This window comes from Drosophila mojavensis, unplaced genomic scaffold (genome assembly GCF_018153725.1).
Source record: "Drosophila mojavensis isolate 15081-1352.22 unplaced genomic scaffold, ASM1815372v1 contig_36, whole genome shotgun sequence".
Classification (NCBI taxonomy): Eukaryota; Metazoa; Arthropoda; class Insecta; order Diptera; family Drosophilidae; genus Drosophila; species Drosophila mojavensis.
The window spans coordinates 23,768,983-23,795,352 of record NW_025318858.1 but is presented as its reverse complement, the minus strand read 5'-3'; the positions used below and the strand labels follow the sequence as shown (position 1 = coordinate 23,795,352).

General features: G+C 39.7%; 1 protein-coding gene and 1 long non-coding RNA gene across 4 annotated transcripts in view; one reads left to right on the top strand and one right to left on the bottom strand.

Moving 5' to 3' along the window:
* The window catches only part of LOC122757153, a 138,541-nt gene that overhangs the window by 78,300 nt on the left and 33,871 nt on the right, over positions 1 to 26,370 (bottom strand). The window lies entirely within an intron of this gene.
* The window catches only part of LOC6577650 (protein O-mannosyl-transferase TMTC2), a 55,033-nt gene that overhangs the window by 18,362 nt on the left and 10,301 nt on the right, over positions 1 to 26,370 (top strand). The gene's annotated exons all lie outside the window — the stretch shown is intronic.

The window sequence follows — 26,370 nt, the reverse complement described above, 5'->3', positions numbered from 1 at the left end:
ATCCGAATCAGCATCAGCTCCAGATGTGAAATTCTAAAATTAAAACTTAAATTCAAATGCGAATGCTAGTTTGAACGAGGACGGCCTGACGTTGGGGTGAGGGTGACGGGGGTTCTCAAATTTGTTGCAGCGAGCGCTCAATGAAATTTTATTGTGTGCCACGTTGGCAACTCTGGCGCGTTAGCCAAGCGTAAAATTAAACGATTGCAGTCAGCGGCAAATGTAGTCGAAATCAGTGCCAACTGGCGAGCCAGTCGAGGCCAGGCCAAAAGCGAACTTGTTGCGCTGCGCTATCCATTTGTTGTTGGTCAGGTTAACTAAAATTTATTGCAAGTTCGCAATTAACACGTGGCTAAAACTGTTCTCGCTGCATATTAAGGACTTGGAAGAGCGCTGAGGCAATAAGAGAAAACTCCATGCAGAAAAGTAAGATACACTAAAAGAGAGCGAAAGAGAGAGAAAGAGAGTGTGTGAGTGTGAGTGTGAGGGAGAGGCAGCTGCTTGTAGCGCGAACTTGTCCTCATAAAACTTGAAATTGAAAAACTTTTAACTTGAATTCGAAATATGCACAATATGTGCGGATATATATATATGCTGATATATATATGTATGTGTATATAGATTTATATAAACTTCGTGCGCAATTGAGAGAGAAGGAATGATAAAATCTGGTAGGCAAATCGAAACACTTTCGCCTGATTACAAACGCGCAAATGATGCGTGCCTAATGCGCATCGGGGCCAATATGTAGCTAGATATATATATTTTCCTCTCTCTTCCTCTCTGCATATATATGAATGTATGTATATGTGGGCGGTTGCTTGGGTTGGACCCAAACTAACCACAAGCGTGGCAGTCAAATTGACTTTCCAGCAGCAGCAGCGGCAGACAGCCACAGCGTTTCCTGCCTATACCATATGTCTACAGTGCTGCCTAAAAGTAGGCAACATGACAACGCAATGACAGGCACAAGCTGCCAGCCAGACATTTTTTAATAAAACAAGAGCGCCCACATTGCACTATGGGGAATTTTGCCGTTTTTCGGGTATTTAGTCATTTTTGCGAAGTATGAAAATTTATAATTTTTTTATGTTAACATCTTAATAAAACTCCAAACTTTAAGGTACTGTACCCAAAATGTTGAATAACAGTCCACTGTTAAGCCTAACAGCTGTTAAAGTCAGCTGTTATCTTCGAAAAGCATTTGCCTTCAGCTTACAATTTGTGTTAGCCGATTTTCAAATCATCGTTATTCAATGACCAGACATTATTTTTGAGAAATTTAAAAAGGATATGAATTTTTAGGGCTTCTACTATGCGTTGGCTTAAAAACCAATTGATGTTTGAACTTATTTTAATCATTTATTGTATAATTAGCAAATGTTGTCAAATTTCATTTCTTGTAAATAAAATTAAACTTTGCAAAGACATATAAAACAGCCACCAGGGCGCACCAGTGTAATTCCAATTGCATGTTATAGAGTAATCAATTGGGATCTTAGTGCCTTTGTCTCAATGTGCACTTTTGCGCACAACCGGCGCAAATCAATTTTTAGCAGGTGACTATGAGCTGACCTGTGTGATATTTGGCTCAATGAAAAAGGCAACTCTAACCAAGAAATAGTAATTGTGATTTTGAAACTAAATAAGACTAATATTGATTCAACTTATAAATGATATTAAAAAAGCAAAAGCCGCTTTTTTTGCCAAAATATAAATTACAAATGGAAGAAATGCAGCAGGAACAAAAACTAGCTGACAACTATGAATGACTGCCTATGACAGCAAATGTTTATAAAAATAATTGTTCATTTGAGGCAGATTATGGAAAGTACTGTTCATCCTGTAGGCTTTTTTGGTAAGGAAGCGTCTGATTTGCCCAACCAGGTCTATAAATCAGACTAATTTCATCATGCATGAGAGCATGAGAGCAGAATCCATAATTTCGCTGATGGTTTTTAACAATGGATACATCTGATCAGATTATTTCTTCGGCAAATCTTTAGAAAAGAGTTTGAAAGCATAAAGGTCGCTGTCTAATGAAGTTGTACGTATTGTATTATGTAAAGTTGAAGGCACAATTAAATCAGTTGAAGAACCCGAATTTTTTTAGCGGATCAATATTTCTGGCTGATTTGGAACTCGAAACTGAAGAAAACTAATTTCGATTTTATGAAAGTTCGATTGTTTTCAATTAAAATTATTATTTTAAAGTATGAACAAGCAAAATTCTTAAAAAAAAAAAAAAATTTTTAATACAAAATTTTAATAAATTTTTTTTGGGTGGGCGGTGACACGCCCATTTTTCTAAAATATATTTCTGATGGTATACATATTAATAATACAAAAACCGGATCAAAAAATCTGGCTTAGTTTTTAAGTTATTAATTAATACCCGATAATTTGGATTTTTCCCCATAGTGCATTGTTGAGGTAGGGCGAAGTGCAAATACCCTAGCGAGGAAGGGAGTTGGCTAAGAAGATGAACTATCTAAAGAAACAGCTTGAGGGTTCGCTTGAAAGTAATTTTTGCTAAGGATATCAATGCTTACTTGATTATGTAATTTATGCAGATGAGTAATTATATATGATTATGTATTTAGAAATATTATATATCATAGATGTAGTCGCAAGAAAATTTTATCAAAGTCCAAGATGAGCACGTCTCTACCATTCAAGCTCCCCTTATATTTGATATATGTATTCTCTCCTCCTTCCCACTCCTCCTATTAAATATCTATCGTTTTGCATCGAAGCTAATATACCCGATTTACACTCATGCATAGGAAAATGCGAGAAAAAAATGTTGCGTCAGGCAAACGCTTCACATATGGCATACAGAGCGAAAACAGAGTGATAGAAATGAATAGAAAGAGACAGAGAAAAAGAATAAGAAATAGAGAGAGAGAGAGAGAGACAGAGAGAGAGAGCGCGTATGAGAGACCGAGTGATAGACATACAACTAAGACGCACACTAAGCTTCAGCTCACTCTGCTTTGAAGGCAGCTGGAGGCTTGGCTCTGCCTAGGCGGAACGTCATATGGATATGAAGCGCCGACAACGCTCGACGGTGGCTGGCATCATATTAAACGCGCCAGAGATAAACACAGACGGTTCTAAATTAATTCTGCTCAATTTGCATTAAAATATATATATACATACAGCAGACATGTGCGTCGGTGTGTGTGTGTGTGGGTGTAGGGTCTGGATGCCGGGAGCCAAGCGAATGACAGAGCTGAGAAAAATGGTCTGTAACTTTGTGTGTGTGTGTATGTGCGTATTTTAGTTACTTTTGCTCGGAATGTTTTCATATTGTGTCTGTATGTGCATGTCCGTGGGTGTTCATGTGTGTGTGTTTGGGCTTTCGCCTGCGTGTGTTAGTTTATTTAATTTAAAAGCCTCAGGCCTTTGAACAGAGCCGGTCAAAGAATTCCATGCGAGTCCGAGACAAGGCTTGAAACGCAATCGAGTTCATTGGTCAGCTGAATCTTTGTCTTTCTCTCTCTCTCTCTCTCTGTGTCTCTATTTCCATTTCCATCTCGTTCTACTATGTTTTCCTGCTTTAGCTCACAGCTGGTTCACATTTTGGCACAGCTGCCTAGTTTTTTTTACAGCTGAGCATTTTTTGGCTCTAAGGGTCAGCGCCAGGTATAAATTTTGTTTTGTTGGCAGCTGCTTCCGCCACGCCCACACTGTGATCTACTACGATGGATGACTGCAATCTGGAATATATAGAATAGCAGCAAATACTCTCTTAAGAGATTTGAGTTTTTATATATGAACTATTTTTTTTATATGTTATAACTGACCTTCAGACATAATAAATCTTTTATAAAAATCTTTAATAAATCTTAATAAAAATCTAATTAAAAAATTTTAAATATATATCCATGTAAATTGTTTACCCATGCTTATCAATGTTTATTTACACATGCCCAAGTGCAACGATTCTAAATTAAAATCAATAAACATTAAATGTAAACCAATTTTCAAGCTTAGCTAAATTTCCAAAAAGAAACATAAGAGCATTGTTCAGCCTTAAATGCGACAAGCAGAGGCAAGCATGAGTACAAAAATATGAATATCAAAGCAGGTTATAAAGAAAAAGCATACATATTTATATTTATATATATATATATCATATTATGCTGGTATCTGTATAGATATATAAATACACCACAGATAAATGGCCAAAGAAATTGCGGCACACACTTTTTTTTCTTCTTCTGAGCATTGCCTGCAGATGGGCCAAGGATTGTGGGAGGACAGTGGTGGTGGCGGTGGTGCTACCGAATTTGTGGCCTCAGTGGATTTGCTTACTCGTTTTACATCGCACAACCGTCACCTCGTCCCACGCGCCCGCCCGGTTATTGTCTTTTACATCATCGCTTTACTTAGCATAAGTACACGCAAAAACCAACAACAAATTGCCGCACATCTCCATACAGCCCCCACTTGCCCCCTGTCGTTGTTGTATTTCCTTTTTTCTGGGTGGGGCGAGGGCTGTTTCTTGCGCCGCGTGAGGCTGACACCGCCGGCTGTTCCGGCTATCCAGCAGAGCTTTGGCAACCCAGCTGAACGCCTTTTGCCATTGTTAACATTTATTTTTATTTTATGCACTCACAACCATCAGCCAGCCTCCCTCCTCCGGCCCTCCGCCCCACACAGTGCGGCTTGAGCTCCAAATAAGTATGCACAGCACGGGGCAGACAGCGCTGGGAGTCTGGCTCCACGGCCAGATCCACTGCCGCGACTTTGCCGGCTGGTTAATATTATTGACTGTTTTGTGCGTGAATTCTGGAGGCATGGCCCAATGGGGGGCGGGCGGAGCACCGCTGTTGTTGTGTGCGTGGGCGCGTGCCAAAGCCAATATTTAGCTAATGGTCTTCATATTTTAAATATTGGCGCGCTGCGTGCCACAGCCGTACAGCAGGCGAATTGGCCGGAGTCAAGTTTAAGCAATATTTTTGAGCGTTTCGGCTTTAAAGCGCGTTTGCGCTGTGGGCGTGGCAGACGTGCTGGGAGTGCTAGTGGGAACGTGTGAATCGATGTCCAGTTAAAGCCAATGCTTGCAGCGCAGCATTTTTAAATTAAAGTTCAGCAGCACGCACACTCACACACACGCACACACATACACACGCGTAAATGCAATTTCATTTGCGGCCATAAATTGAGCGAGCGAGACGCAAAGCTCATGCAGAAAAAAAAAAGAAAAACAGAAAAAATCGTGTCCCATTTCCTTGAATACTATTTCCTCCTTTTTCCAGTTTATTTTTTCTGCTATTTATTTGCAAATGTCACGAAGTGCGATATACGCCCTACATTGGTTTTGGGGGCGTGCCATGGCTGGCGGTTGCCATTGCAACGATTGAGATAAATGTATATTTCGTTGTTCTTGCTGCAGAGTGTGACTGGCAACATGATTTGACTGCGCTGTGGCAGAGCTCTGGGCCACATAGAAGGTTTCATTTGTCTCTTAATTTTGAAGTTATTAGAAAAAGAGATTTGAGCGATGTAATATAATTTGAATTTGAATCAATATCCACAGCAATTCGACTGTGTTTGATTCATAATAATGAGTGTCGAATTTATAGCTATATATTTAAGGCTATATATTAAGGACTTCTCATGATTTATAAAAATAAAAAAATGGAGATATTCCATGACGTGTGGATATTTAATATAGGTTAGATTGTATGCGAGTTCGATCTGAGATGAGCAATGGTTTACAGGTGCGGAAGAAGGAGTTGGATTATAAGATGATTGTTGCTGCGAGCATCGTATTTCATTTGAATTTAGCTGGTGAGCCTCATGGATGATGCTGGATGTTGATTTTTTAAATCTTTTTAATAGATTAGTAAGAAGATAGCTAGGAAATAGCAAGCAGCCCAAAAACTTAATAGATACTGTATAAAATGTTATAAAATCTAGAACTTTAAATATATTAAGTTTAACTAACAGCAAACTGAATATCAAATTTTATTAAAATAAAAAACTTTCCATAATCTAAACGGACAACAATAGACTAGCTCTAAGCTTCAGGAGTGGCGACACCTCAATTGGATTATTTTTACTCTTCTTTTGTTTTAGCACACTTAAGTACAAGTGATAGCGTCCTGCTCAGATTGGTTTTAAAAGCCAACCATGTGCAGGGTTTGGAAATTTTCAACAAACTGAAATCCATAGCCACAAGTTGTGCACGAGAGCCAAATCTTTGTGGAGCAAACAACAATAAAACACGCTGGCAAAATAAACCATAAAAACGTGCTGAAACCGCAGCAAAATACACATACACACACATAGAGGCACACATGAACACACACACATATATACAGTTACACAAGGAGAGGGTTATAAGCATATGACAACTTCAATAGTTTCACAAGGCAAAAACGCAGCTCTGTGTGCGGAACAAGTGAATAGAGCTAAAATTGTGAACACACACAAATATAAACACACTCACACACACACACACACACACAAAGAGAAAACAAAGATGAAATGTAGCGGCGGACAAGTAAAGTTATATTGATGTCAAACATGCGCCAAAAAAGGCTGAAAAAAAAACCAACTCAAAAACAGCTTAAAAAATTAAAAAAAAAAAAAAAACGTGGAAAAATGAAAGAAAACAAAGGAAAAACAAACAAAACAAAAGCGGTGCCAAGCGAGCGTCGCCTTTGTTACCAAAGTGAGCACAAAAAGCCGCACACCAAATAACTGGCACAGTAGCAGTTCGAGGGGCTGGCGTAACGGCTCGTTTGGGGGCGTGGGCTGCAGCGCTCAACTGCTGCTGCTGCTGCTGCTGCGGCCATTGAGGCCGAAGCAATGCAAACGATTTTCAAAACTGTGCTGCGTATACGTAATCTGCCATGAACCAAATATGCGGAGCGTCACAATAACGGTTAAGGGCGCGCACAGCGGTGGGCGTGGCAGGTGGCAGCGTTCCCTAAACCGTTCTTTTTATTTTTTTGTTTTTTTGGTTTTGTTTTGTTATGTTGTGATGGAGCACCAAAAAATTGAGGACATATACGCGGCAACAATTTGTGCACACTCTCTGAAAAACGAAAAAAGGACAAGTGGAGAAATAATAGGAGAACGATGGAGAATGCTTAGGGATACCCTGTAAAGCTTAGGTTGTGCATGTAGTAATGAAATAAAGAAATATGTTTACTTCTTCAAATGTCAAGTGAAGCGCGACTTTTGGCTTTCTTCTTATTGAACAGAAGTGTTTGATAGGTATTAAAGACTTTTTATTAATGGAAGTAAACTTTCTGAAGGAAAAGGAAATAATATAAAACTTTGAATGGAACTCTTAAAGTATTTGTCAACTCTTTCTTAGATTTCTCTTGAACCGTGATCAAGCTGAGTTGTGTCCCATTGAATTCTCATCTAATTTCAATATATCACACTCGACTCAACTATGTATCAAAAATATTTTACTTATTCCATTCCAAAATGGCTTCAAGCTCTCCAGCTGCTAATGGCTCGCAACAACATAACACCCCATTGGTTAATGCCATTCCCTAATGGCTACAGGGTATAAACGGCTGAAAAACGAGCACAAGCATTCCTGGCTAAATGATTTGCCAATGGATGAGGACGCTAAGTGAGCGCCTGCAGCTATGCAATGTTTTTTTTTGCGTTCTGTTTTCATTGTTTTTTTTTTTTATCGTTCGTTTTGGCCGCCTAATTGCTTACGCTGTCAAGACACACTCACACATACACGCACACACACACATAGATGCATATGCATATGCTGTGCATACATTTTAATTTGTTTACTTTTTGGCATTGTTGTGCGGTGCCTGGCACCGTGTTAGGCAACCGAAGGCGTCGCTGGGCCTTTTGCCTAAAACTAAATACACTTTTACGTGACTTGGCGACATCAACATACATATATGATTTTGATGGCAGCCATCGCCACGTGCTCATTAAGGCGCCACGGGGGAGCTCGCCAAGGGGGGCTGCTTTACGTGTATGTGCAGTTGCTGCCACAATTTCTGCACGTGTATGCGACTGTGTGTGTGTGTGTGTGTGTTTGTGTGTACGCATGTGAGTGTTTGTTGTTTATAGATTTGAGCTTGAAATTATTCGCTTGAATCTTAGTTATGTCGGATTGAATGATAAATTTATAGACATTTAGTTTTTCATCATGTTTTTGTTTTATTTATTTTTGTATTAAAGATTTATTCATAATTTATTGTTTCTATCAATATTGTAAACCCTTGAACTGCTTAAAAATTTAAAAAGCGCCATTTGAAGCACTTGAAATCAGCTGCATCATAGTCTTTAGAAATTGTTCCAAAATTGAATTATTATCTTTGTTAAAATAATAGGTCTAAAAAACTGTCAGGTATCTCTCTTATAATCTGTGAAATTTCTTTTAATTTAATTTAATTAAATTTAACTTTATATTGTTTTGTATTAATTTTGTTGTTTGTTTAATTTTAGATTATATGTTTTAAACTAGGAATTAGCTGCAATGAAATCTATGGAAATTCTATCTAATTTGTTGTTTAATTGTCTTATAATATTTGTCTTTTAATATATTTTTTGATTTATATTAGGAGCTCACATTCTGTATCATATGTATTGAAGTCAAAGAGGAGTTGCCTTTAAGCTTAAATCATTTCGGTTTATTTCTTTTACTTAGCCAACTAACTTCCAAATCAGCTTGAATATGCCACTGCCATGCCACGCCCACTTACACACACACTGCTTCATCTGTCCGCTTTCAGCCATCGTCAAGTCTTGCAGCTCTTATTGCTGCTCTTGCGGCCAAGGAAGTCAAACATAACGGCGCTTTATACGCTCCAGTGTCGAACTTGCCGTGCAAACGTGCTCCTGTGCTAATTACCATTGCTTATGTATATACATATAAATGTCTGTGCATGTATACGTACATCTGCATTCTATGCGTCTATTAAAGTTAAACTGGCACAAAAGGATCAGCACGCAGGCTGCTGCTGCTGAATGGAGCTGTGGAAAACAAATTTCCTGCCCACATTGACACTGATTTCATTTCATTTAATGGCGGCCCAGAGCAGGCTGGGCTCTCGCTCTCTCTCAGTCTCAGTCTCTTTCTCTGTCTCACACTCTCTCTCTCTGTCTTTCTCGCCGTGAGGCTGAAACGATTTCAATGGCAGCGTCGGCATAAAAGTACGGAAAATCGGAAAATGCAAGCAAATGTGAGGCAATGCAAAACGCGGCATTTAACACATTTTGTGAAAGGAAGCGCGAACACACACACACGCACACACGCGCATACCACATCAGCCAGGTAAATGGCAGATGCAACCATACAAACGTATTCAGCCCAAGCCCCAGCTCCAGCTCCAGCGCTGCCAACCAGCTCACACACTCTATGAGGCAAGTCACCCAGACAGCCACACTATGGCCCTATAAAATGCTTACAAAATGTTGTTTTATATGAGCACAGCCGTGTATGTATATGTGTATGTGTGTGTGCGTGTGTATGAGTATTTTACATGTGACGCACGTGTGCAGCAACAGCAACAGCAACAACAGCAACAGCAACAACGCTCGAAGCAACAGAGCCGGGAAGAGCTGGCAAAAAAAGCATAAATCGCTTCACATGCGCAAACAAACTGCTCTGCAACAGCCCCCATTTCCCAAGCACCCTCTCTCTCTCTTGCTCTCTCTTTCTCTCCCTCACTCACTCCCCCTCTCCCTTGCCTTTTCTCTATGTGTGTGTGTCAGCACTCATTAGGATTAATTTTCCGGTTGCAGCATAAACTGAAGCTTACAGCAGACACACACACACACACACAAAGGCACACGCACCGGGCAACAGGCAGTCGACTGACTGCGCTTAAGTGTTCGTCGCGACTGTTCGTCGTTGCTCGGTAGAGCCTTCAAATGTAATAAAACAAAAAACAAAAAAACAAAAAAAAATACAAAAAAAGACTATAGAAGCTCCCTACTATTATATGCCAAAAATTGAATACACTTTAAATATATAAGAAGTTCGAATTTATAGGCAATTGTGCTGTGCACATGAAATGATAAATATGTATTATTTATATGAGAGATTTAATTCGAACAAAACTAAATTGCATGAAAAAAAAAAAACAGTAAAAATATTAATAACAAGTAATAAAGAAAAGTAATAAAATTAAATATATGAAGAAGTCTTAGCTGACCTTATATAAAGTTCTGTTTATGTAGATCTTATAGAAATCTGCATCAGAAAAGAACCTAGATGTTAAATATCTTCGACTGTTCTCCTTCTATATATATATATATTTAAAATCTTTTATCATATATATATATATTCCATCTATTTGTCCAAAAATTGAATAAATGACCCGATAAATCGGATATGATCAAAAGATTTTAAATATATATATATATATATAGAAGGAGAACAGTCGAAGATATGCTATGCTATGGATTATATTAGCTTATGTGTATGAATGCACTAAGAATAAAAGCAAAAATTAACTAAAGAGAGCTTATTAGGAAAGGAGCTACGAACTGCTGCCCAGAATAAATAGTTGTACTGGTTCTACAATTGCAATCCAAATGTTTGATAATATTGGAAATGGAAATAAATCCTTTGCTAATCAGCTTTTCTAAGTGTCTGCAGTCTTCTGTATTGCAGCATACATAACTGCATTAAATTTATCAACAAGCCTTCACTATACACACACACATACTTTGCCTAACTATAAGCCCTCAAAGCGTTAGCTCTCTTTCTATATCGATCCCATTGAGAAGTACCACATTTAATGACTAAATAGTCATGCCTACACTTTTGATAGCGTATTGAAAGCAGTGTATGTGAGCTTCCTTTTAGTTGTGCTCTGCCCAGCTGCCTGCAGGGCCGAGCCACGACCGGGCCAGCACTTCTCTTTGTTGTTGAAGGGGGTGGCTTAAAAAGAAATAGTTAAACTGCATAAAATTTAATCAAGAGCGTTGAATGTCAGCCTGGCTCTGGCTGGTTACGACTGCAGCACTCGACGGCTCGACCCAAAGAGATTCACATGCACACACGCATGCATACGCATACGCTGAGAAAGAGAAAGACAGAGTGAGAGAGTCAGAAAGAGAGACAGAGGGAGAGAGAGATAGGAAGCCAGCACGTAAAGCAGCCAAATGACATTTTATCATCAAAGGTAGGAGACAAGCGTCGGCAACCAGCAATAAAATGAATGAGCAACCGAACGCAGGAGGCGGCCAGGACGAAGGACGAGGCGAAACGATGTAGAGCATTTTGTGTGCGCTGAAGGATAACCTACATTTTACTTTTCATTTTTAGTTTGCCACTTTATGCACGTCTGCATGTGCTGGGCGAACGTGTGTAGGTGGCTCTACCTGTCCATGTGTGATTGTATGTGTGTGTGCTCCATTGCAATGACAAAGCAAAACTTTCCAATTAACTTTGATTAAAAAGTTTCCACTATCGCCATACAATGTAAACATGAGAAATTTGTTTGAATCCCTCGCGCGTTTTCTCTTTCTCGCTCTATCTCTCTCTCTCTCTCTCTCTCTTTCTTTGTGTTACCCTGGTAGCCAATCAATGGGCGTTCCCGCCTCTGGTATCTGTATCTGTGGTCTGTGGTCTTGGCCAGGTGAGCTGCAGCAGCACATAAAATCAATTTGCAATAAAATCAGTAAGTTGTATTTGTTCAGCACAAACAACAGACGAACATGGCCCAACATCCAATGTTGGGCTGATAGAGAGGGAATGGGGCAAGGGGCGCCCGCTCAATTGCATACAATGTTCAGCCAATGTGGGTGCGTGTGAGTGTGTGTGTGTGTGGGGGGGGAGGGGATAGGCAATGGAGTTGTGCAGCTATCAAAGTATTGCAGCGACTAAATAGTTACTGCCTCGCAGCTCTTCGCTTGAGGCTGAGGGCCGCAGCTTGGGGCAGTGGCAAGCCCGTCAATAAATCAACAACTAAATGAAATGAATGAAATGAGTGCATAAATGCATTACAAATACAAAATGCACACACACAGATAGCGAGTGCGGCGAGACCAAAAGGTAACCGCAGTTGAGCGTGCAATGGCCAGTGGCAACAAATGCAACAACAACAACAAGAACAACAATTGCAATGCTGCCTGTCTGTTTGCGCGTTACAATGAATAAATTTGCAATATTTGTTTTCATTTCATTCACTTAAAATGTTGTGTTACTTTAACAATGCAACAACAGCAACAGCAAATGCAACAACAACAATGCCAGCTCGTGGTCAATTGGTGGAAGGGGCGGGGGGCGCCCACTGAACTTACTCAATTGATTCAACAGCATCCTTGCTTTTTTTTACATTATCATATCTCGTGGCTATTGCATTCGCATTACCAATGACCGATGGCCGATCAGCTAACCGTGACAGTTGTGTTAACTGTTCATAACACAGCGACTCGCACTCTTTAATGCTGAGCACTTGTCGTGCTCCTCAGCTGTGCGTGACACGAGGTAGATAGAAAAATTGAATTTGAAGTGATATGATATGTGTCAAATATTATTGAGTATTAGCTGAGACTATGTAATGAGTGAGTTACTGTGCTGGGGGTAAAGTTGTAGTTGAAATTCGTAGTTCATATATCTGAGTTTTTACTGTAGGTGTTAAATCATGAAAATATTAATTATGACTGTGATATATATGTTTGCTTGAAAACTTGAAAATAGTAGTTGAGACTTTACTGTAATATTAATAATATTCTATTTTAATGACATTATGGAATTTCAACTGCTGTTTTGATTATTTCAATAGTAATTAAAATTGCATTTCAATTTACAAACATACATGACTCTAATTATCAATATTATTTTATAATAATTTATAGTAATAATAATTGAAATATATTAATACAAAAATCAAAATATTTATTTTTTTTAAATATTTTTTTAATTATATAAAAATCTCTCATTATTAATAGTACAATCCGGTTATTAGGACACTCAAGGTCAGGTATGAACATAGAATGTTCAACCATCTGCAACGTGGATGCGCTTGAGAGTAGGAGCTCAAGATAAATGCTTATGCTAGAGCTTCAATTACACAGAAAGGTGTAATGAATTGAAGAACAGCTCAGCATAAAGTGTTCTCACTCAATAATTCGCATAGATCTCAATTATCCTAGTTCCGCATAAATATCTGTCTAAAATGTCTTACTTGATGTATCATATGTATGACACATGGCCAGGTAGATGAGGAGATCTAAGCTAAGCTCGACATATTCGCTTTTAGTTTAAAACATATCATATAATTCTATCTCATTCTAGTATGTTTTACGTCCACATCGCATTCCCACAAATAAAACATTTATTGCTGCTGTCGATTAAATTTCTGGATTATTTGCAATATGTGTTACAAGTGTGCTACATCAAACTGCTAGAAATTGTATAATCGATGCTCATCTCTAATTCCATTTTCGTTTGCCAATTCGTATGCGTATTCGTATTACAATTTCGATTGATATTCTTCGACCCTCGTGCTGCATTCAATATAACCGCAAATGGCACATCCATTAGAGATGCAGCTGCATGGCAATATACAAATTTGCAACAGCAATCCGCAATTTGCTTATAAGCAACAACAACAGCAATACAGCGCAACCACCCAACTGTCCAACCCATACACACACACACACACACACACATAGAGTCGGTCGCCCAGTTTATCGCCCGCCCATTTGGTGCACAAACAAATTGGGCAACTGTTTGTTTGTGTCCGTTTCGTCTGATTTAGCCCGCACATGACAAAAATGTTGCACAATGGCAAAAAATCTGTTAGTTGTCAATATGTGCACAGTTGGACGATTTTGCGACGTGCAACATTTGCAAAGGGGGCGTGGCGGTGGGCGCTGACTGAACAACAGCTGCGGCTAGGGCCAGCATAGACAGAGACAGAGACAGAGATGGAGACAGAGACAGAGCATCAGCTGCAGCTTCTGCCAGAAGGGCCGTACAGCAATGTAAATATGTGTGTATATGCATGTATGTGTGTGTGTGTGTGTGTGTGTGCGTAGCTGGTAAGTAAGCGCTGTTCGTTTGCATTGCGAATCAATCGTTTTGAATGATTGATAGAAATGTTTGATATACATTTGCCAGCTGCTAGCAGACGACACACACACACACAAATACACACACAGGCATATACAAAAATATATGCATTTAGCTTCACTCTCACACACAATATCGATCGATCGCTAGCGGCTGAATTTCAAAAATATATTAAAAAACACACACATCTACGAATATTAAATAGAGAAAAAAAAAACAACAAATATTGCACATACGCCGCGTGTTCGGAAAGGCGCGCGTGACAAATTTTAACGCTCTGGCGCGCCAACCGAATTTGCCGCTTGCGGCACTAGCGAATAAAGCAGAGCTTTACCTAATAATTTGCTACATTAAGCAGACAACAAAAATGTGGTTTTACAAAGTGGACTGACTAGTAGATACCTGTTAAATGACGGGGAGTAATAGAGTGTTATATGTATGATATCTTTAAATTAAATTAATATATATATATATATATATTTTTTTTTTTTTTTGACCTTATTAAACATAAAACAATGAAGTAAAGAAAGTAGTTTTTTTTTAATAAAAAATTTGTTGTCGGTCAGTTTTTCTCAATCAAATCAAAGTCCAAAGGATATTTCAGTATCATAAGAACTAAAAAAAACCCTTTCTAGCAGATAATGTAAGGTCTTTGTTGTATATTAATTCGCTTTAAAGTTTTAAAGTTTGTCTGGAGATAAATATAATGATAATAAAATATATTCAAGAACTTAAAACATTTTTCAGACTACTAATGTAAAGGCTTTTCTAACTTTTAAGTCACTTACTTTATGCTAAACACAAATTACTTTATCGTTAATATTTGTACTAAAATTAAAACCTCCTTCTATTGCCTCTTTAGCGCCAAATGATAAGCTTAACCGTTTATCTTGCTTAGCTTGTCAGCTTTTGGCTTCAGTAATGACCTAAGCCACATCTACTGAATATATACACATCATATTATATACCCTATTTTATTTCAAGTGCCAATAGCTATAGGGTATTCAAACGCCATAAAAGTCGTATGCCGCTAAATGCGTTTTGCCTGTCAAGTAATACTAAAGGTTTCCCTTTTTAGATGCCACAAGAGCAACAACAACAATGGCAACAGATGCTGCGGCTGCTGCTGCATAACCAAAGGGTCTTAAAGCTGCTTAAAGCACGGAGGAACACATTAAAAGTTTAGGATCCCGGCCGAGAGTTGACTTGCTGCCTGTGCTTGTGGTTTCCTGCCCTGATTTAGTTGAAAATCTTTGCAGCAGCGAGCACTTTAAATGAAGAGCCCGACGCACTTTTACTTTTAATTTTCTTCCTGCTTATGCTTTTTTCCTGCCCTTTTCCTTTGTGTGTGCGTACATTGGGTGGGTCTTAATAAATAATTTGGCAAGCATAAATTTATGCTTCAATAAGCCAGGGGCTGTCCAAGCCTGTTGTTGGCCAGCAGCAGCAGCAGCTCAGCCAGGTGTGGGACTTTCAAAATATGTACAAAACAAAAAATAAAATAAATAAAAACAATGAAGAAAAAGGAAAGGAAAAGGCATCCACTTCAGCACTTCGAAACGGAAATAATCAAGTTTTCACCACGCTGAAAGCCACACGAACTTCCAATGTCCAAGCGCACTTCAGAAAGTATTTTTCACTTAGTTTTTTTTCATTTTCTTTGTTTTTTTTTCGCATGTTTCCACTCATATTTTGGTTGCTTTCCCTTTAAGTTTGAATCAAGGTGCTCCTAGGCAGGCAAAGGACACAAGTGATGCAACAAGTGTTTGCTCAGCTTTATTCTTGATATCGATTCCTTCAAGAATTATTTTTGAAATAAAAAAGGGATTAAGCTGTATATTAACAGAATATTTGATATCTTATCTAGCAAATTTCTTGGGCATTTAAAATTTTTCATTGTTTTTCTCAAGTTTTCTTTTCAAATTTTATATAAGTCTAGTAAAGTTCATATGAGTTTATTCACACACAGATGCTAAACAATGTTTTTAGTAATTTAATTTCTATATACCGAGTGCTTACTATATGCATGCATGTTCATGCACATGTGGTAGAAATGCTGACCAAATTTTGTGTATAAAAACTAAGCTTAGCTTTCACGTTTGTTTTATTTTAGCGATATATTTGCGGATTTTTTATGGCTTATATTGCAGCCAATAATATTTTAAGCTGTATTATACCCTGTAGTCATTTGAAAGTGATAAAATAAGGGCATGTTATGGATGTGCGAATGTTTTGGGATTAGTGAAAAATATTTCTAGGTGGAACAGATGGCAAGTAGTTGAAAATATTTAAAATATGATACACAACAGTTTCATAGATTTTAGTTACTGAATATTTGTATTACCTTTGCTCTTAAATTATGATTATATATAGTTTTTAGTTTTAATTTTTCTGATTAGTGATTAATGATTTTATGAATTCTGAAATTTACAGAGTATTTGCATGTCTCGCACTCTTTGCCAACCTAACTCTGGCTTCTCTTCTCTACACACACCGCAGCAGCCGCATGAGTTGTTCGTTTGCCCGTGAGTTGTGCATAAATTGTGGCATGAATTCAGTTTTGCCCGTCTACTACCTCTTCACACCAAACCTTTGCATTCTTTTGCCTGCTACCCCTCTCTCACTCGCTCTCGCTGTGTATGTAACTCTCTCTTATGCCATGCCCTCCCACTTGTGCTGCCTCGTCGTACGTTAAAACAATAAACAACGTGACTTATCACATTGCGTAACTTGCGATTTAATTGGATTTATATACACGTACGTGTAGTGGGGGCTATCCGACGGCCACGCCCCCAATTTGTTGGCGATATTTTTATGGCATTGGTGCTGCGATTCGAGTGGCCCACCCACTGCATAACTGGGGCCTGGGGCCATGCGTATCCTGCCCTTTTTGCAGCACATGTCAAAAGCATGCCAATTGCCAATTGCACTCGCAATCGCAATCGCAATCGGAGCTCCAATCGCAATCGGCATGGCAATCGCCATCGATTGTGGTTGCGCAAAGTTTTTAATTATGTTTGCGGTTAGCAATTGGATTTTCTTTTACACGGACACGTGACAGTTGCAAAAGTTATTGCCGTTTGATTATTTTATGTGTGTCTGTGTGTATTGAGGGCATGCATAACGTTTAAGTGGGGATATTTTATGTACCCTACAAAATGAGTGTATGCAATTAGAGTTGATTGAATAACAATAAAAGAGTTAATATTTTAAGCTATATCTCTGACTCTTGATATACATGAAGAATGAGAATCTTATCGACTTATCGATTTATTTATTTATGATTTCAATTTAGTTTTTATATTAATACTTTTTTTATAATAATTTATTTATTTATATTCTGTCTACACAATATTTTCTGGCAATCATCACACTTTATATTTTTCTGCCTACTCACAGCTCATATTTGAATTTACTCTTGCAATTATTTTTTCTTCGTATGCAGTCAATATTTGGTGTAGTTTTATAACGTTTCTTTCGCTGTTTGTGCAAGCCATCAAAACGTTGAATATTATTTCGCAGCTATTAAATGTTAGCAAATGTTTATATCATACACAACAGTTGGCAGCATGATTAACAAAGAAAAAAGAAGCGTGTTTGATCTACTACTAATGCTGTGAAATTGTGAGGACGCGGCTACTGCTGCTGCTGTGTGGTGGCAAATCAAATGGGCGTCAACATGCCGTATGCGTAATTATAATTATGTAATGCAAACAGTACAAAGCGCACACAGCAACAGCAGCAACAGCTGTAGCAGATAGCACAACAACAACAACATAGACAGACTAATGATACACACACACACACACACACATATATATATAAACACACACGCTTGCTGTGCACACACTCGCACACACGCACAAGCAAGCAATTTTAATTAGCATATAGAACATCACGCATACGCCGCGTTGGCCGGACTCAATTTCAGGCACTTGGCATTTGGACATGCCAGTTATAATTGTTCAACAGGCTTAAAACAGACAACGCACAAGTGTGCAAAGTGGGTGGACTCGAAGGCGGCTGGGTGGTGGGATGAGGGGATGGGGCGTGTACTGAGGCTGCTGGTGGTATAATGATAAAGTGGGATGGCACGACAGTTGCGCATTCAATTAACGCAGCACACACACACACACACACAAACACATCTGTGCAAACACACTCTCACACATACTCGCACTGACAACTAGGTTAACAGTTACGTTTCGCTGCCCGCTCCCTAATCCGCGGTCTGCCACGTGCACGATTATCGAGATGCTTCGCCGCTGACGCAGCCTCCCTTCGCCCACGCACTTCTACTCTAGCTCCGTCTCTGTCTTCCTCTCTCTCTCTCTCTCTATCTCTCTCTTCCGCTCTGCGTCTCTCTATCTTTATGAGCATTCATTTTTGGGCCGGCACAAAAACATTTTGGTACAGCTAATCCGAGCCCCAACACCCCATGTCTGTGTGTGAATACATAATTAAACCATTCACAATTTTGAGCATTTAAATTAAATTATGACGGCAAAGTGTGGAAATATCCCAGCGTACGCAATAGTTTAGCCAAACGGGGCGTGGCAGAGCGGCCGAGCGGGACGAGTTGTCTGTTGAATATTTTGATAATTGCGTCTGCCACTTAAAGGCACATCGAACTCTGTTAATAGACAGATGCTAATTATTACCTAATTATTATTTATGCGCGTCGGTTAGTATGAGGCATGGGTACTTGTAGATGTGTGGGCGTCTGCGTGTGTATGTGTGTGTGTGAGAGTGTAGAAATACATTAATTATTCAATAACAAAGATGTTGAGCTAAAAATAAAACGGAAAAGTTTTTCGCAGGAAATGTGTTATAGGAAAATATAAATGATAATTGATTTGTGAATAATTATTTAGCAATTGTCACAATTGGTTGGCATGGCAAAGAGGTATGAAATTATCCAAGTATCGCATAGTTTTATTTTATTTAAGAATAAGCATAAGCATTTCGTGAGAAATGTGATGTAGAGAATGTGGAAAATACGAGATGTGAGATGTCAAATGGAATGTGTTTCATGAAAATAGAAATAATTGATTATATTCTAGCCGAGCCTAAATCTAAAATAGTTCATTTTCACTTTTACAAATTGCTTTTTTCACATTTATTATAAATCTCTAAGGTTTTTATTTTTTCAATTTCCTAAAACCAACTCTGTCATTCTATCCATCAGAGCATAGCAAGCATCAAGCATTTCTCAGCTCGTTTATCGATTGTCCTTCGGTTTCATTAAAATGTACATGGCCATGTGAAACATCAATTGGAATTCATGGCTACAGAACAACTGCGACTGACTAAAAGTCTAAAGCGGAAGTCGACTTTCATAACTTTGCTGAAAGCCGCTCGTCTATTGACTACAGAGGGGGATAAAGTGGGCGCAAGGGGCGAGGGCCGTACCATTGCACGAATAGTTGGGCAAAATGTTGAACGAGTTACAAAAACCCAACTCGGAGAATCGGCAAAATAAGTGCTGAATATCCCAGAACGAAACGAAAAGTTTCGACTGCTGCGCCAAATATGAAAAGTTTGCCTCGAGTGGTTGGCTGCCACCCATCCGTCCTACCGCCTCCCTTTGCATGCCACGCCCACAATTCCCCATTCTCAATCGTTTCATGCATGGGCGTTGCTGCCTTTTTTGTGATTAGCATAAAACTGCCAAAGTCTGTGCAGAGGCCATAAACATTCGTACAGTGAAGACACACACACACAGACACATACACGCATACACCCACACACATATAACGCTCTTTGGTTTTTAAATACCCAAAAATATTGTTACGAGTGCAACAGCAATCGACAGAGAGACCACCAGAGTAGCCGGACTAACTGACTCCCTGCCACGCCCACCCTCGCGCCCCATCGACACACGAGCTAAGTCCAAAGCTCACAATACGCCCAATGGGCCATTGGCCATTGTGTGTAGTCGTTGGCTCGTGTTTGCATGTGTTGCGCACTTGCCGTTAGGCTTACCTTGCACAGTTGTACACCTCCACCCACACACACTCGCACACTCACACTCGCACACTGACACACTCACTGACCGAGCCAGTTCTTTTTGTGGGCTTCGTATTTGGCAAGCTAAACGAGTTTAGTTGGCCAAACATTATCATAACTTGGTCGTTTCAAAGCCGCAATGGTGTAATCGTTTCATTTTTAAAACGTTTTCGGCATTTTTACGGTACTCACACAATTTTACACACACACACACACACACACATGCACATCGACTCAGACAAAATGCCCGCCTTTCCGTTCATTATTTTGATGCCCGGCTCGGCGCATTTTGATACCCTTCACAATGGTCTGGGGTACAGCTTAGTGCCTGAAAATTGATTGAAATAATTTTCATAAATTTTCGAATTTATGTTTTTATCACTGTGTTAACTTTTTAGTGCCACTCAGCATTGGGCACTGGCTGATAGTTCGCTGATAAGCTGATGAAATTCGTTGCCTTGACTGTATAAGGCAGTAGCCTATAGAATCATATATAAATACATATTTGAGATATGCCAAAAGGGTATTAAACTTAACCCACCGTAATAATCTAGATTTTCTTTCACCTCCCCTGCTTAGTTCCGCTTTTGTTACGCCTAGATCTATATAGGCAAAAAGTGTTGCACACTTTTCTATATTTTTTTTTTTTCTCACTATTTTTGGCGCATAATAATGGACTTTCGCTTTTCGGGCAAAAAGGCGCCTAGCCCAAAACTATTTTTGACTTTATTCGTCAGCAATTTGAGTGGCAAATTGGTTATGGCCCCCTCACTACCCACCCTCCCTCTGTTACTGAGAAAGACTGCATAATGTGGGCTATAGTCGTAACGTAGGGGACTGACATAGGTGGACAGTGCGGTGTAACTATTTCAGGGCGACAATTAACCCCTTTTGGGCCAACACTCACATGCACACACACGCACCCAAATACACACTGGACTGGCTAACACCATATAATTAATAGTCTGCATAATCAGGCAAAGTGAAATAAAAACGCCTATTAATTATAGTTTTGTCAGCACAAACTACATGGGGGGCAAGCAGGCAGGCAAGCTTCCCAAAACAAAAATGACTTCATTGCACACATATATACATATATGTATACTATATATGGTATACCTATGAGTGTGTGTGTGTGTGTTTGTGTTTTGTTTGCTTGTGTTGCCATTGAAATTAATTCAATGCGCTTTAATTTCACGTCTATTAGTCTCTCGAGTGCGACGCCACTTTCTAATTTCCATAGATTCAATTTTTTTTCGTTTTTGTGCGCTATGCGCTGGTGTTCGCCACGCCCTGCCGCCCACTTTTTGGCATGTTTCTGGCGCCCGCTGTAGCTGTCGCTGCTGCTGCTGCTGTGTTTGGCGCGCCAAGCAATTAATTTTGAATTTTAATACTCCCCAAAGTCACTGAACGCACACACACACATACATACACACATACAGCTGGCTAATTGTGGCACAGCCAATGCAAGCCCTTTTATAAGTTGGCTCATTGCCTGCTTGATGAAAAGCGAGCGAGTCAGTGTGTCAGAATGTGCTGGAGAAAACTGAAATGCGAATCCGTTGCAAATCGAGACGAGGCCTGCGACCTTCGGTTCAAGTTTTTGTGTGACATAAGGCAACAACATGAACATGAACACACACACAAACACACAGACGCACACACACACACACACACACACCTTGCCACCGGAAACGGAAACATCGCGAAAATGTCAAAAGCACAACTGAAAAGCAGGTGGGGGCGTGGCGGACTGTAGGGCAGAGGGCACAGAAAAACCATTAGGGACAAAAGCAGCTACTAGGTCACAGGCCCAAACAGCAGGACCAAAGCTATAAAAACAAACAGAAATAGGAAGTATCTGACTAAGAGATACTACGTAGCTGACTTCCAATAGACAAGACTTAAAAGAAATAATACATAAAAACGAATGCCATAAATGGGCAATGGGAATGAGCAGACGAATCTGAAGGATAAATCGAAGAAGGAGCAGCAAGGTATACAGACAGAAGCAACTTCTCTTGGTTCATCTGCTTGCAGCTCACTCACCTCATTATAATTTTCCTTCAGTGAATCCATTCCATTATAGAGATACGCTCCGATATTTTAAATACTTCCCAGATTCTACAATATGATAGTCATCAATTCGCATCTGAGCGCAACAGCTACAGGGTATAGCCGATGTCAACTGACAGCCATTACAAGCATTTTGCGGCAACTTGTGTAAACTCTCTTTAAAGTGTGACCCACTAAGACAAAGCAAACGCAAATTTCATCAACAATAAACGTTAAGCATTCAAATGGGCAAACAACTACGGCAACAACCAAAAGCATTCAGTTCGCCGTCTTGGCCAACACTTTGTGGTGCAGTGTACTGAAATGAAGTTCACGTATCGTGCGCACTCGCCCAACAGCTCAGCAGCAGCAGCTCGAGACAATGAAAAGCCAGTAATTTATTGTGTGGCAGCGCTAATTGCAAAAATAAAACATGATTTATGGCCAGGACGATAAAATGGCTCAAGCTACGCAGCGCGAGGGCATCCCGCCCAGAAAACGTGGCAGCTGGGCTGGCTGGGCACAGCGATAGGCTCAACATGTCCTAAAGACCAAGAGTGTATGGGTGTCTCTCTCTCCCTGTCTTTCTGTGTGTGTGTGTGTGTGTGTGTCAAGAATTAAGTTGTAACACATGATGCGCGAGCAGAGGCGCGGGCAGAGGGATTTAGTAGGAATTAAAATGTCAGCTTGACAAGTTTATATTCGGAAAAATAAGTAAATAGATCGACAAATAAAAGTAAATATAGCATAATTATATATATTCTATTATCTAAAGCAGACTATCAATTGATAGTCTGTGTTTCAGCTTCTACTCAGTCTAGTCTACCAACTGAAATACTTAGTATTCCTCTATAGCTCCTCCTACTCTAGCACTACTTTAAATTCCATTTCTAATCAACTTTTGCTACATTTCTTATATATCTAACAAGCCCCTTTCATCTACGCCCCTGCACACATGAGGCTGACTAGGTTCATAGCGGTTCGTGGCCAAGCAAACAATGTACCGAGTTCAGCTGCTTCGTGCAAAACATTAAGATGTTCATTTGATGAGCTGAGCTGCTGGCCAATTATGTTTCGATAATTGCGAGGCGAGGCAGTGGCTATTTAAATGTGTTGACAGCGTCGAGCTGATGACGATTATCATAATGATGATGATAATGCCGATAATGATGACTGGGCTGATGAGTATAGTAAGCAGTGCCAGGCAATGGTTTGGAAGCGAATCAATCAGCCGCACACACAAAGCTCATGGCAAACAAGTTGTTCTCCAGCAACAGCAACAGCAATGTGATTGAGATAAAGCTCTTCTTCTCCTTCTTCATTTACTACTACTACTCTACTCTGCTAGTATTTGATGCTTCATCTTCTTCTTTTGCTGACACAGCCAACGGGGCAGGCAAAAGCAAAGCTCATCATTATGGCTCATTAGCAAAGCAATTTTTGTGTGTTACTCGCATTTTTGTTTCAGCTCCTGCCCATGTCCTGGCAGGTCCTTGGCGCAGTTGGCGAGTGTTGGTTATATTGAATGCTGCTAATTTGCACATAAGCCGCTTGGGTCCCTCGTGCATAATGCGAAATCTCTTGCCAACAGGACTTTGCCAGCGCACTAACTAAGCCCCTCTAAGCATCCAGGCGCTGCGGCAACGAGCCGGCATCTAATCCAACTGCTTATTACATACATGTCTCTGCCACCAAAAGTATGCCGTACACATACAGAGAGAGAGAGAGAGAGAAGAGAGAGAGAGAGAGAGAGAGAGAGAGAAAGAAAGAGAGAGAGAGAGCGAGAGAAAGAGAGAGAGAGAGGCATACACAAATAGATAATACTGTTCAACGTGCCACGGACACTGGACAAAACACTCAACTGGCCTCAGCACAGAGAATGGACTCATTTCATCCCATTGATTTTTAGGTCGCAATTCACTCGGGTCGGGAGTTAGCAGCTCGCGGGCTTAGCCACAGCCAACAAAAATAATTAACCGCAAATGCTGAGCCAAAACAAAAGTTGAGCTGAAATGGGCTAGCTGGCCAGACTAGGAGATATCCTGTAAATAATATGTGATGCTTGCTTAAATAGATCATCATGGGGTGAAGTGGACGAGGCAAAGGATTATGTAACTCTAAAATTTGAGTAAGGCCCATTGAGCTTCAAGAAATGAGTAGCACAAACAATTGACATAGAATCAGTATAGCTTTTCTTAGTTCGAACACAATAAATCTGAAATCTAAAGTATCCTCACATGGCCTTTAAGAAAACTCTAACTGATCTACAAAAAATTCAATCTATTATGATTAAAATATAAATGCATTTCAAATTTATATTTCGCAAGCTTCCATCTAAAAATTTGTCAACTATTTCTCAGTCGCCTAAAGTCAACCAGTTTTTTTTTTTTTTTTTTTTTTCTTTCAAATAAAACGTTAATATAGCTAACGTAGTTTTATATACATAAATTTTATATATACATATATAAATGTTTATCGAATTCTCTAATTTCCAGCTATCTTTCAAAGTAATATTTAATTGAATAGTATCTATAGCTATAGACCTACCCAGTTAAGCCAATTTGTGATTGATGTAGGGTATACAAAAATAAAGAAAATAATGTAAAAGCGAAGCGAAATCTGCAAGCATCAACACAAAGTCACGCAAAAAATGCAGCAATAGAGGGCGACAGAGGTGTGGACAGTGAGCCAACTTGCGGATGACTTGCTATTCAAGGGGAACGGCTTAATGTGCAGGTGAGCGCACATGAGGCAGCGGCGACGGCATGTGTCCATTATTTGGTACATTAAGAGCAGCAAACGTAGCAGGAGCTGGGCAGGACGGGCTGGTGCAGGAGCAGGGCTCGTGGGTGCATGAGACATGCACCAGCATAACGTTGTTGATAGCCTTTATTGTCTGGCTGTTATAGCAACAACTGCAACAACTGCAACTGTTGCGACTTTTAATGTCAACGAACGGTGGGCGAGCACTGCGGTCGGCTCAAAGGGGTTGCATCCACATGTTGACGCTGGCAACCGCAGCAACAAATGTGCATAGACACGGCAGCAGCAGCAGCATCCTGTTGCCCCGGCTGGCGCTCATTATGTGTAATGGCTGCTGCAACATCATCAACGGTCCAGCCAACTGCCGTCAGCTGAGGTCCAAATGCCAAGAGGCAGGCATCATGAATGCAACCTACCTGCACATTTTCACATAAAAGGAAAACCTGCTGCCACAAACTCTTGTTTCATTTCATTCTTTATACCCTGAACCCATTGAAAATGGGAAATCAGGGTATAATGGTTTTGTTAAAAGTATGTAACAGGCAGAAGGAGGCGTGGCAGACCCCACAAAGTGTATATATTCTTGATCAGGGCGACGAGCTAAGTCGATTTGGCCCTGTCCGTCTGTCTGTCTGTCTGTCCGTCCGTCCGTCCGTCCGTCCGTCCGTCCGTCCGTATGTATGAACGCGTCGATTTCAGAAGATATAAGACCTAGAGAATTGAAATTTTTTTTCCTAGGTCCGTGTATATCACGCGCATATCAAGTTTTTCTTTAAATATCGATAACTACTCCCGATATTTTATTATCGATCAAAAACCTTATCGAATGCTAGTTATTTAATTATATCTCCTACACCTTTAGAGCTAGAGCTTCCAAATTTTAAATGTAGACTTATATATATTTTATATAATTTCGATTTATGTTGTAATTTTCCCCCCACCCTTATATCCACCCCCTCACCCTCACCTTTGTAAAAGACGTATTTCAAGTACTAGAGACTTGTGCTTTGGAATGTACATACATTTGAACATTATGATTATGTTCTGAAAGTTCCATTAAGATTGTACGTCTAGAAATTAAATTATTCAACAAAGAAATTCTTATAATGTTGCCCACACTACAGCGCAGCCCAAGCGCAGTCGCTGCTTACTGCGCAGTTAGCAGAGCGCGTTCTAATACGTGCGTGTGTATGTATGTGTGCCGAAAAGAAGTGCAGAGTGAATATCAGATTAGAGGGTTTAGGGTATCTCCTAGTCGAGCAGTCTCGACTAGAGTCCTCTTACTTGTTTAATTTTGACTTTTTTTGCCCTCGTTGTCGTTGTTGTTGTTGCTGTTGTTGTTGGTACGTCTACTACGTCTGCAAACGTGGCTTATGGCCGCTGGCTAAAAACAACAACAACAAGAGTAATGAAAAACCAGAAAACAAATAAAAATGGGGAAATGTATAAAAAACTAGATGGCATACGAGCTATTGAAATGATTTTAATTATTTAGAAAAAAGTGCGCG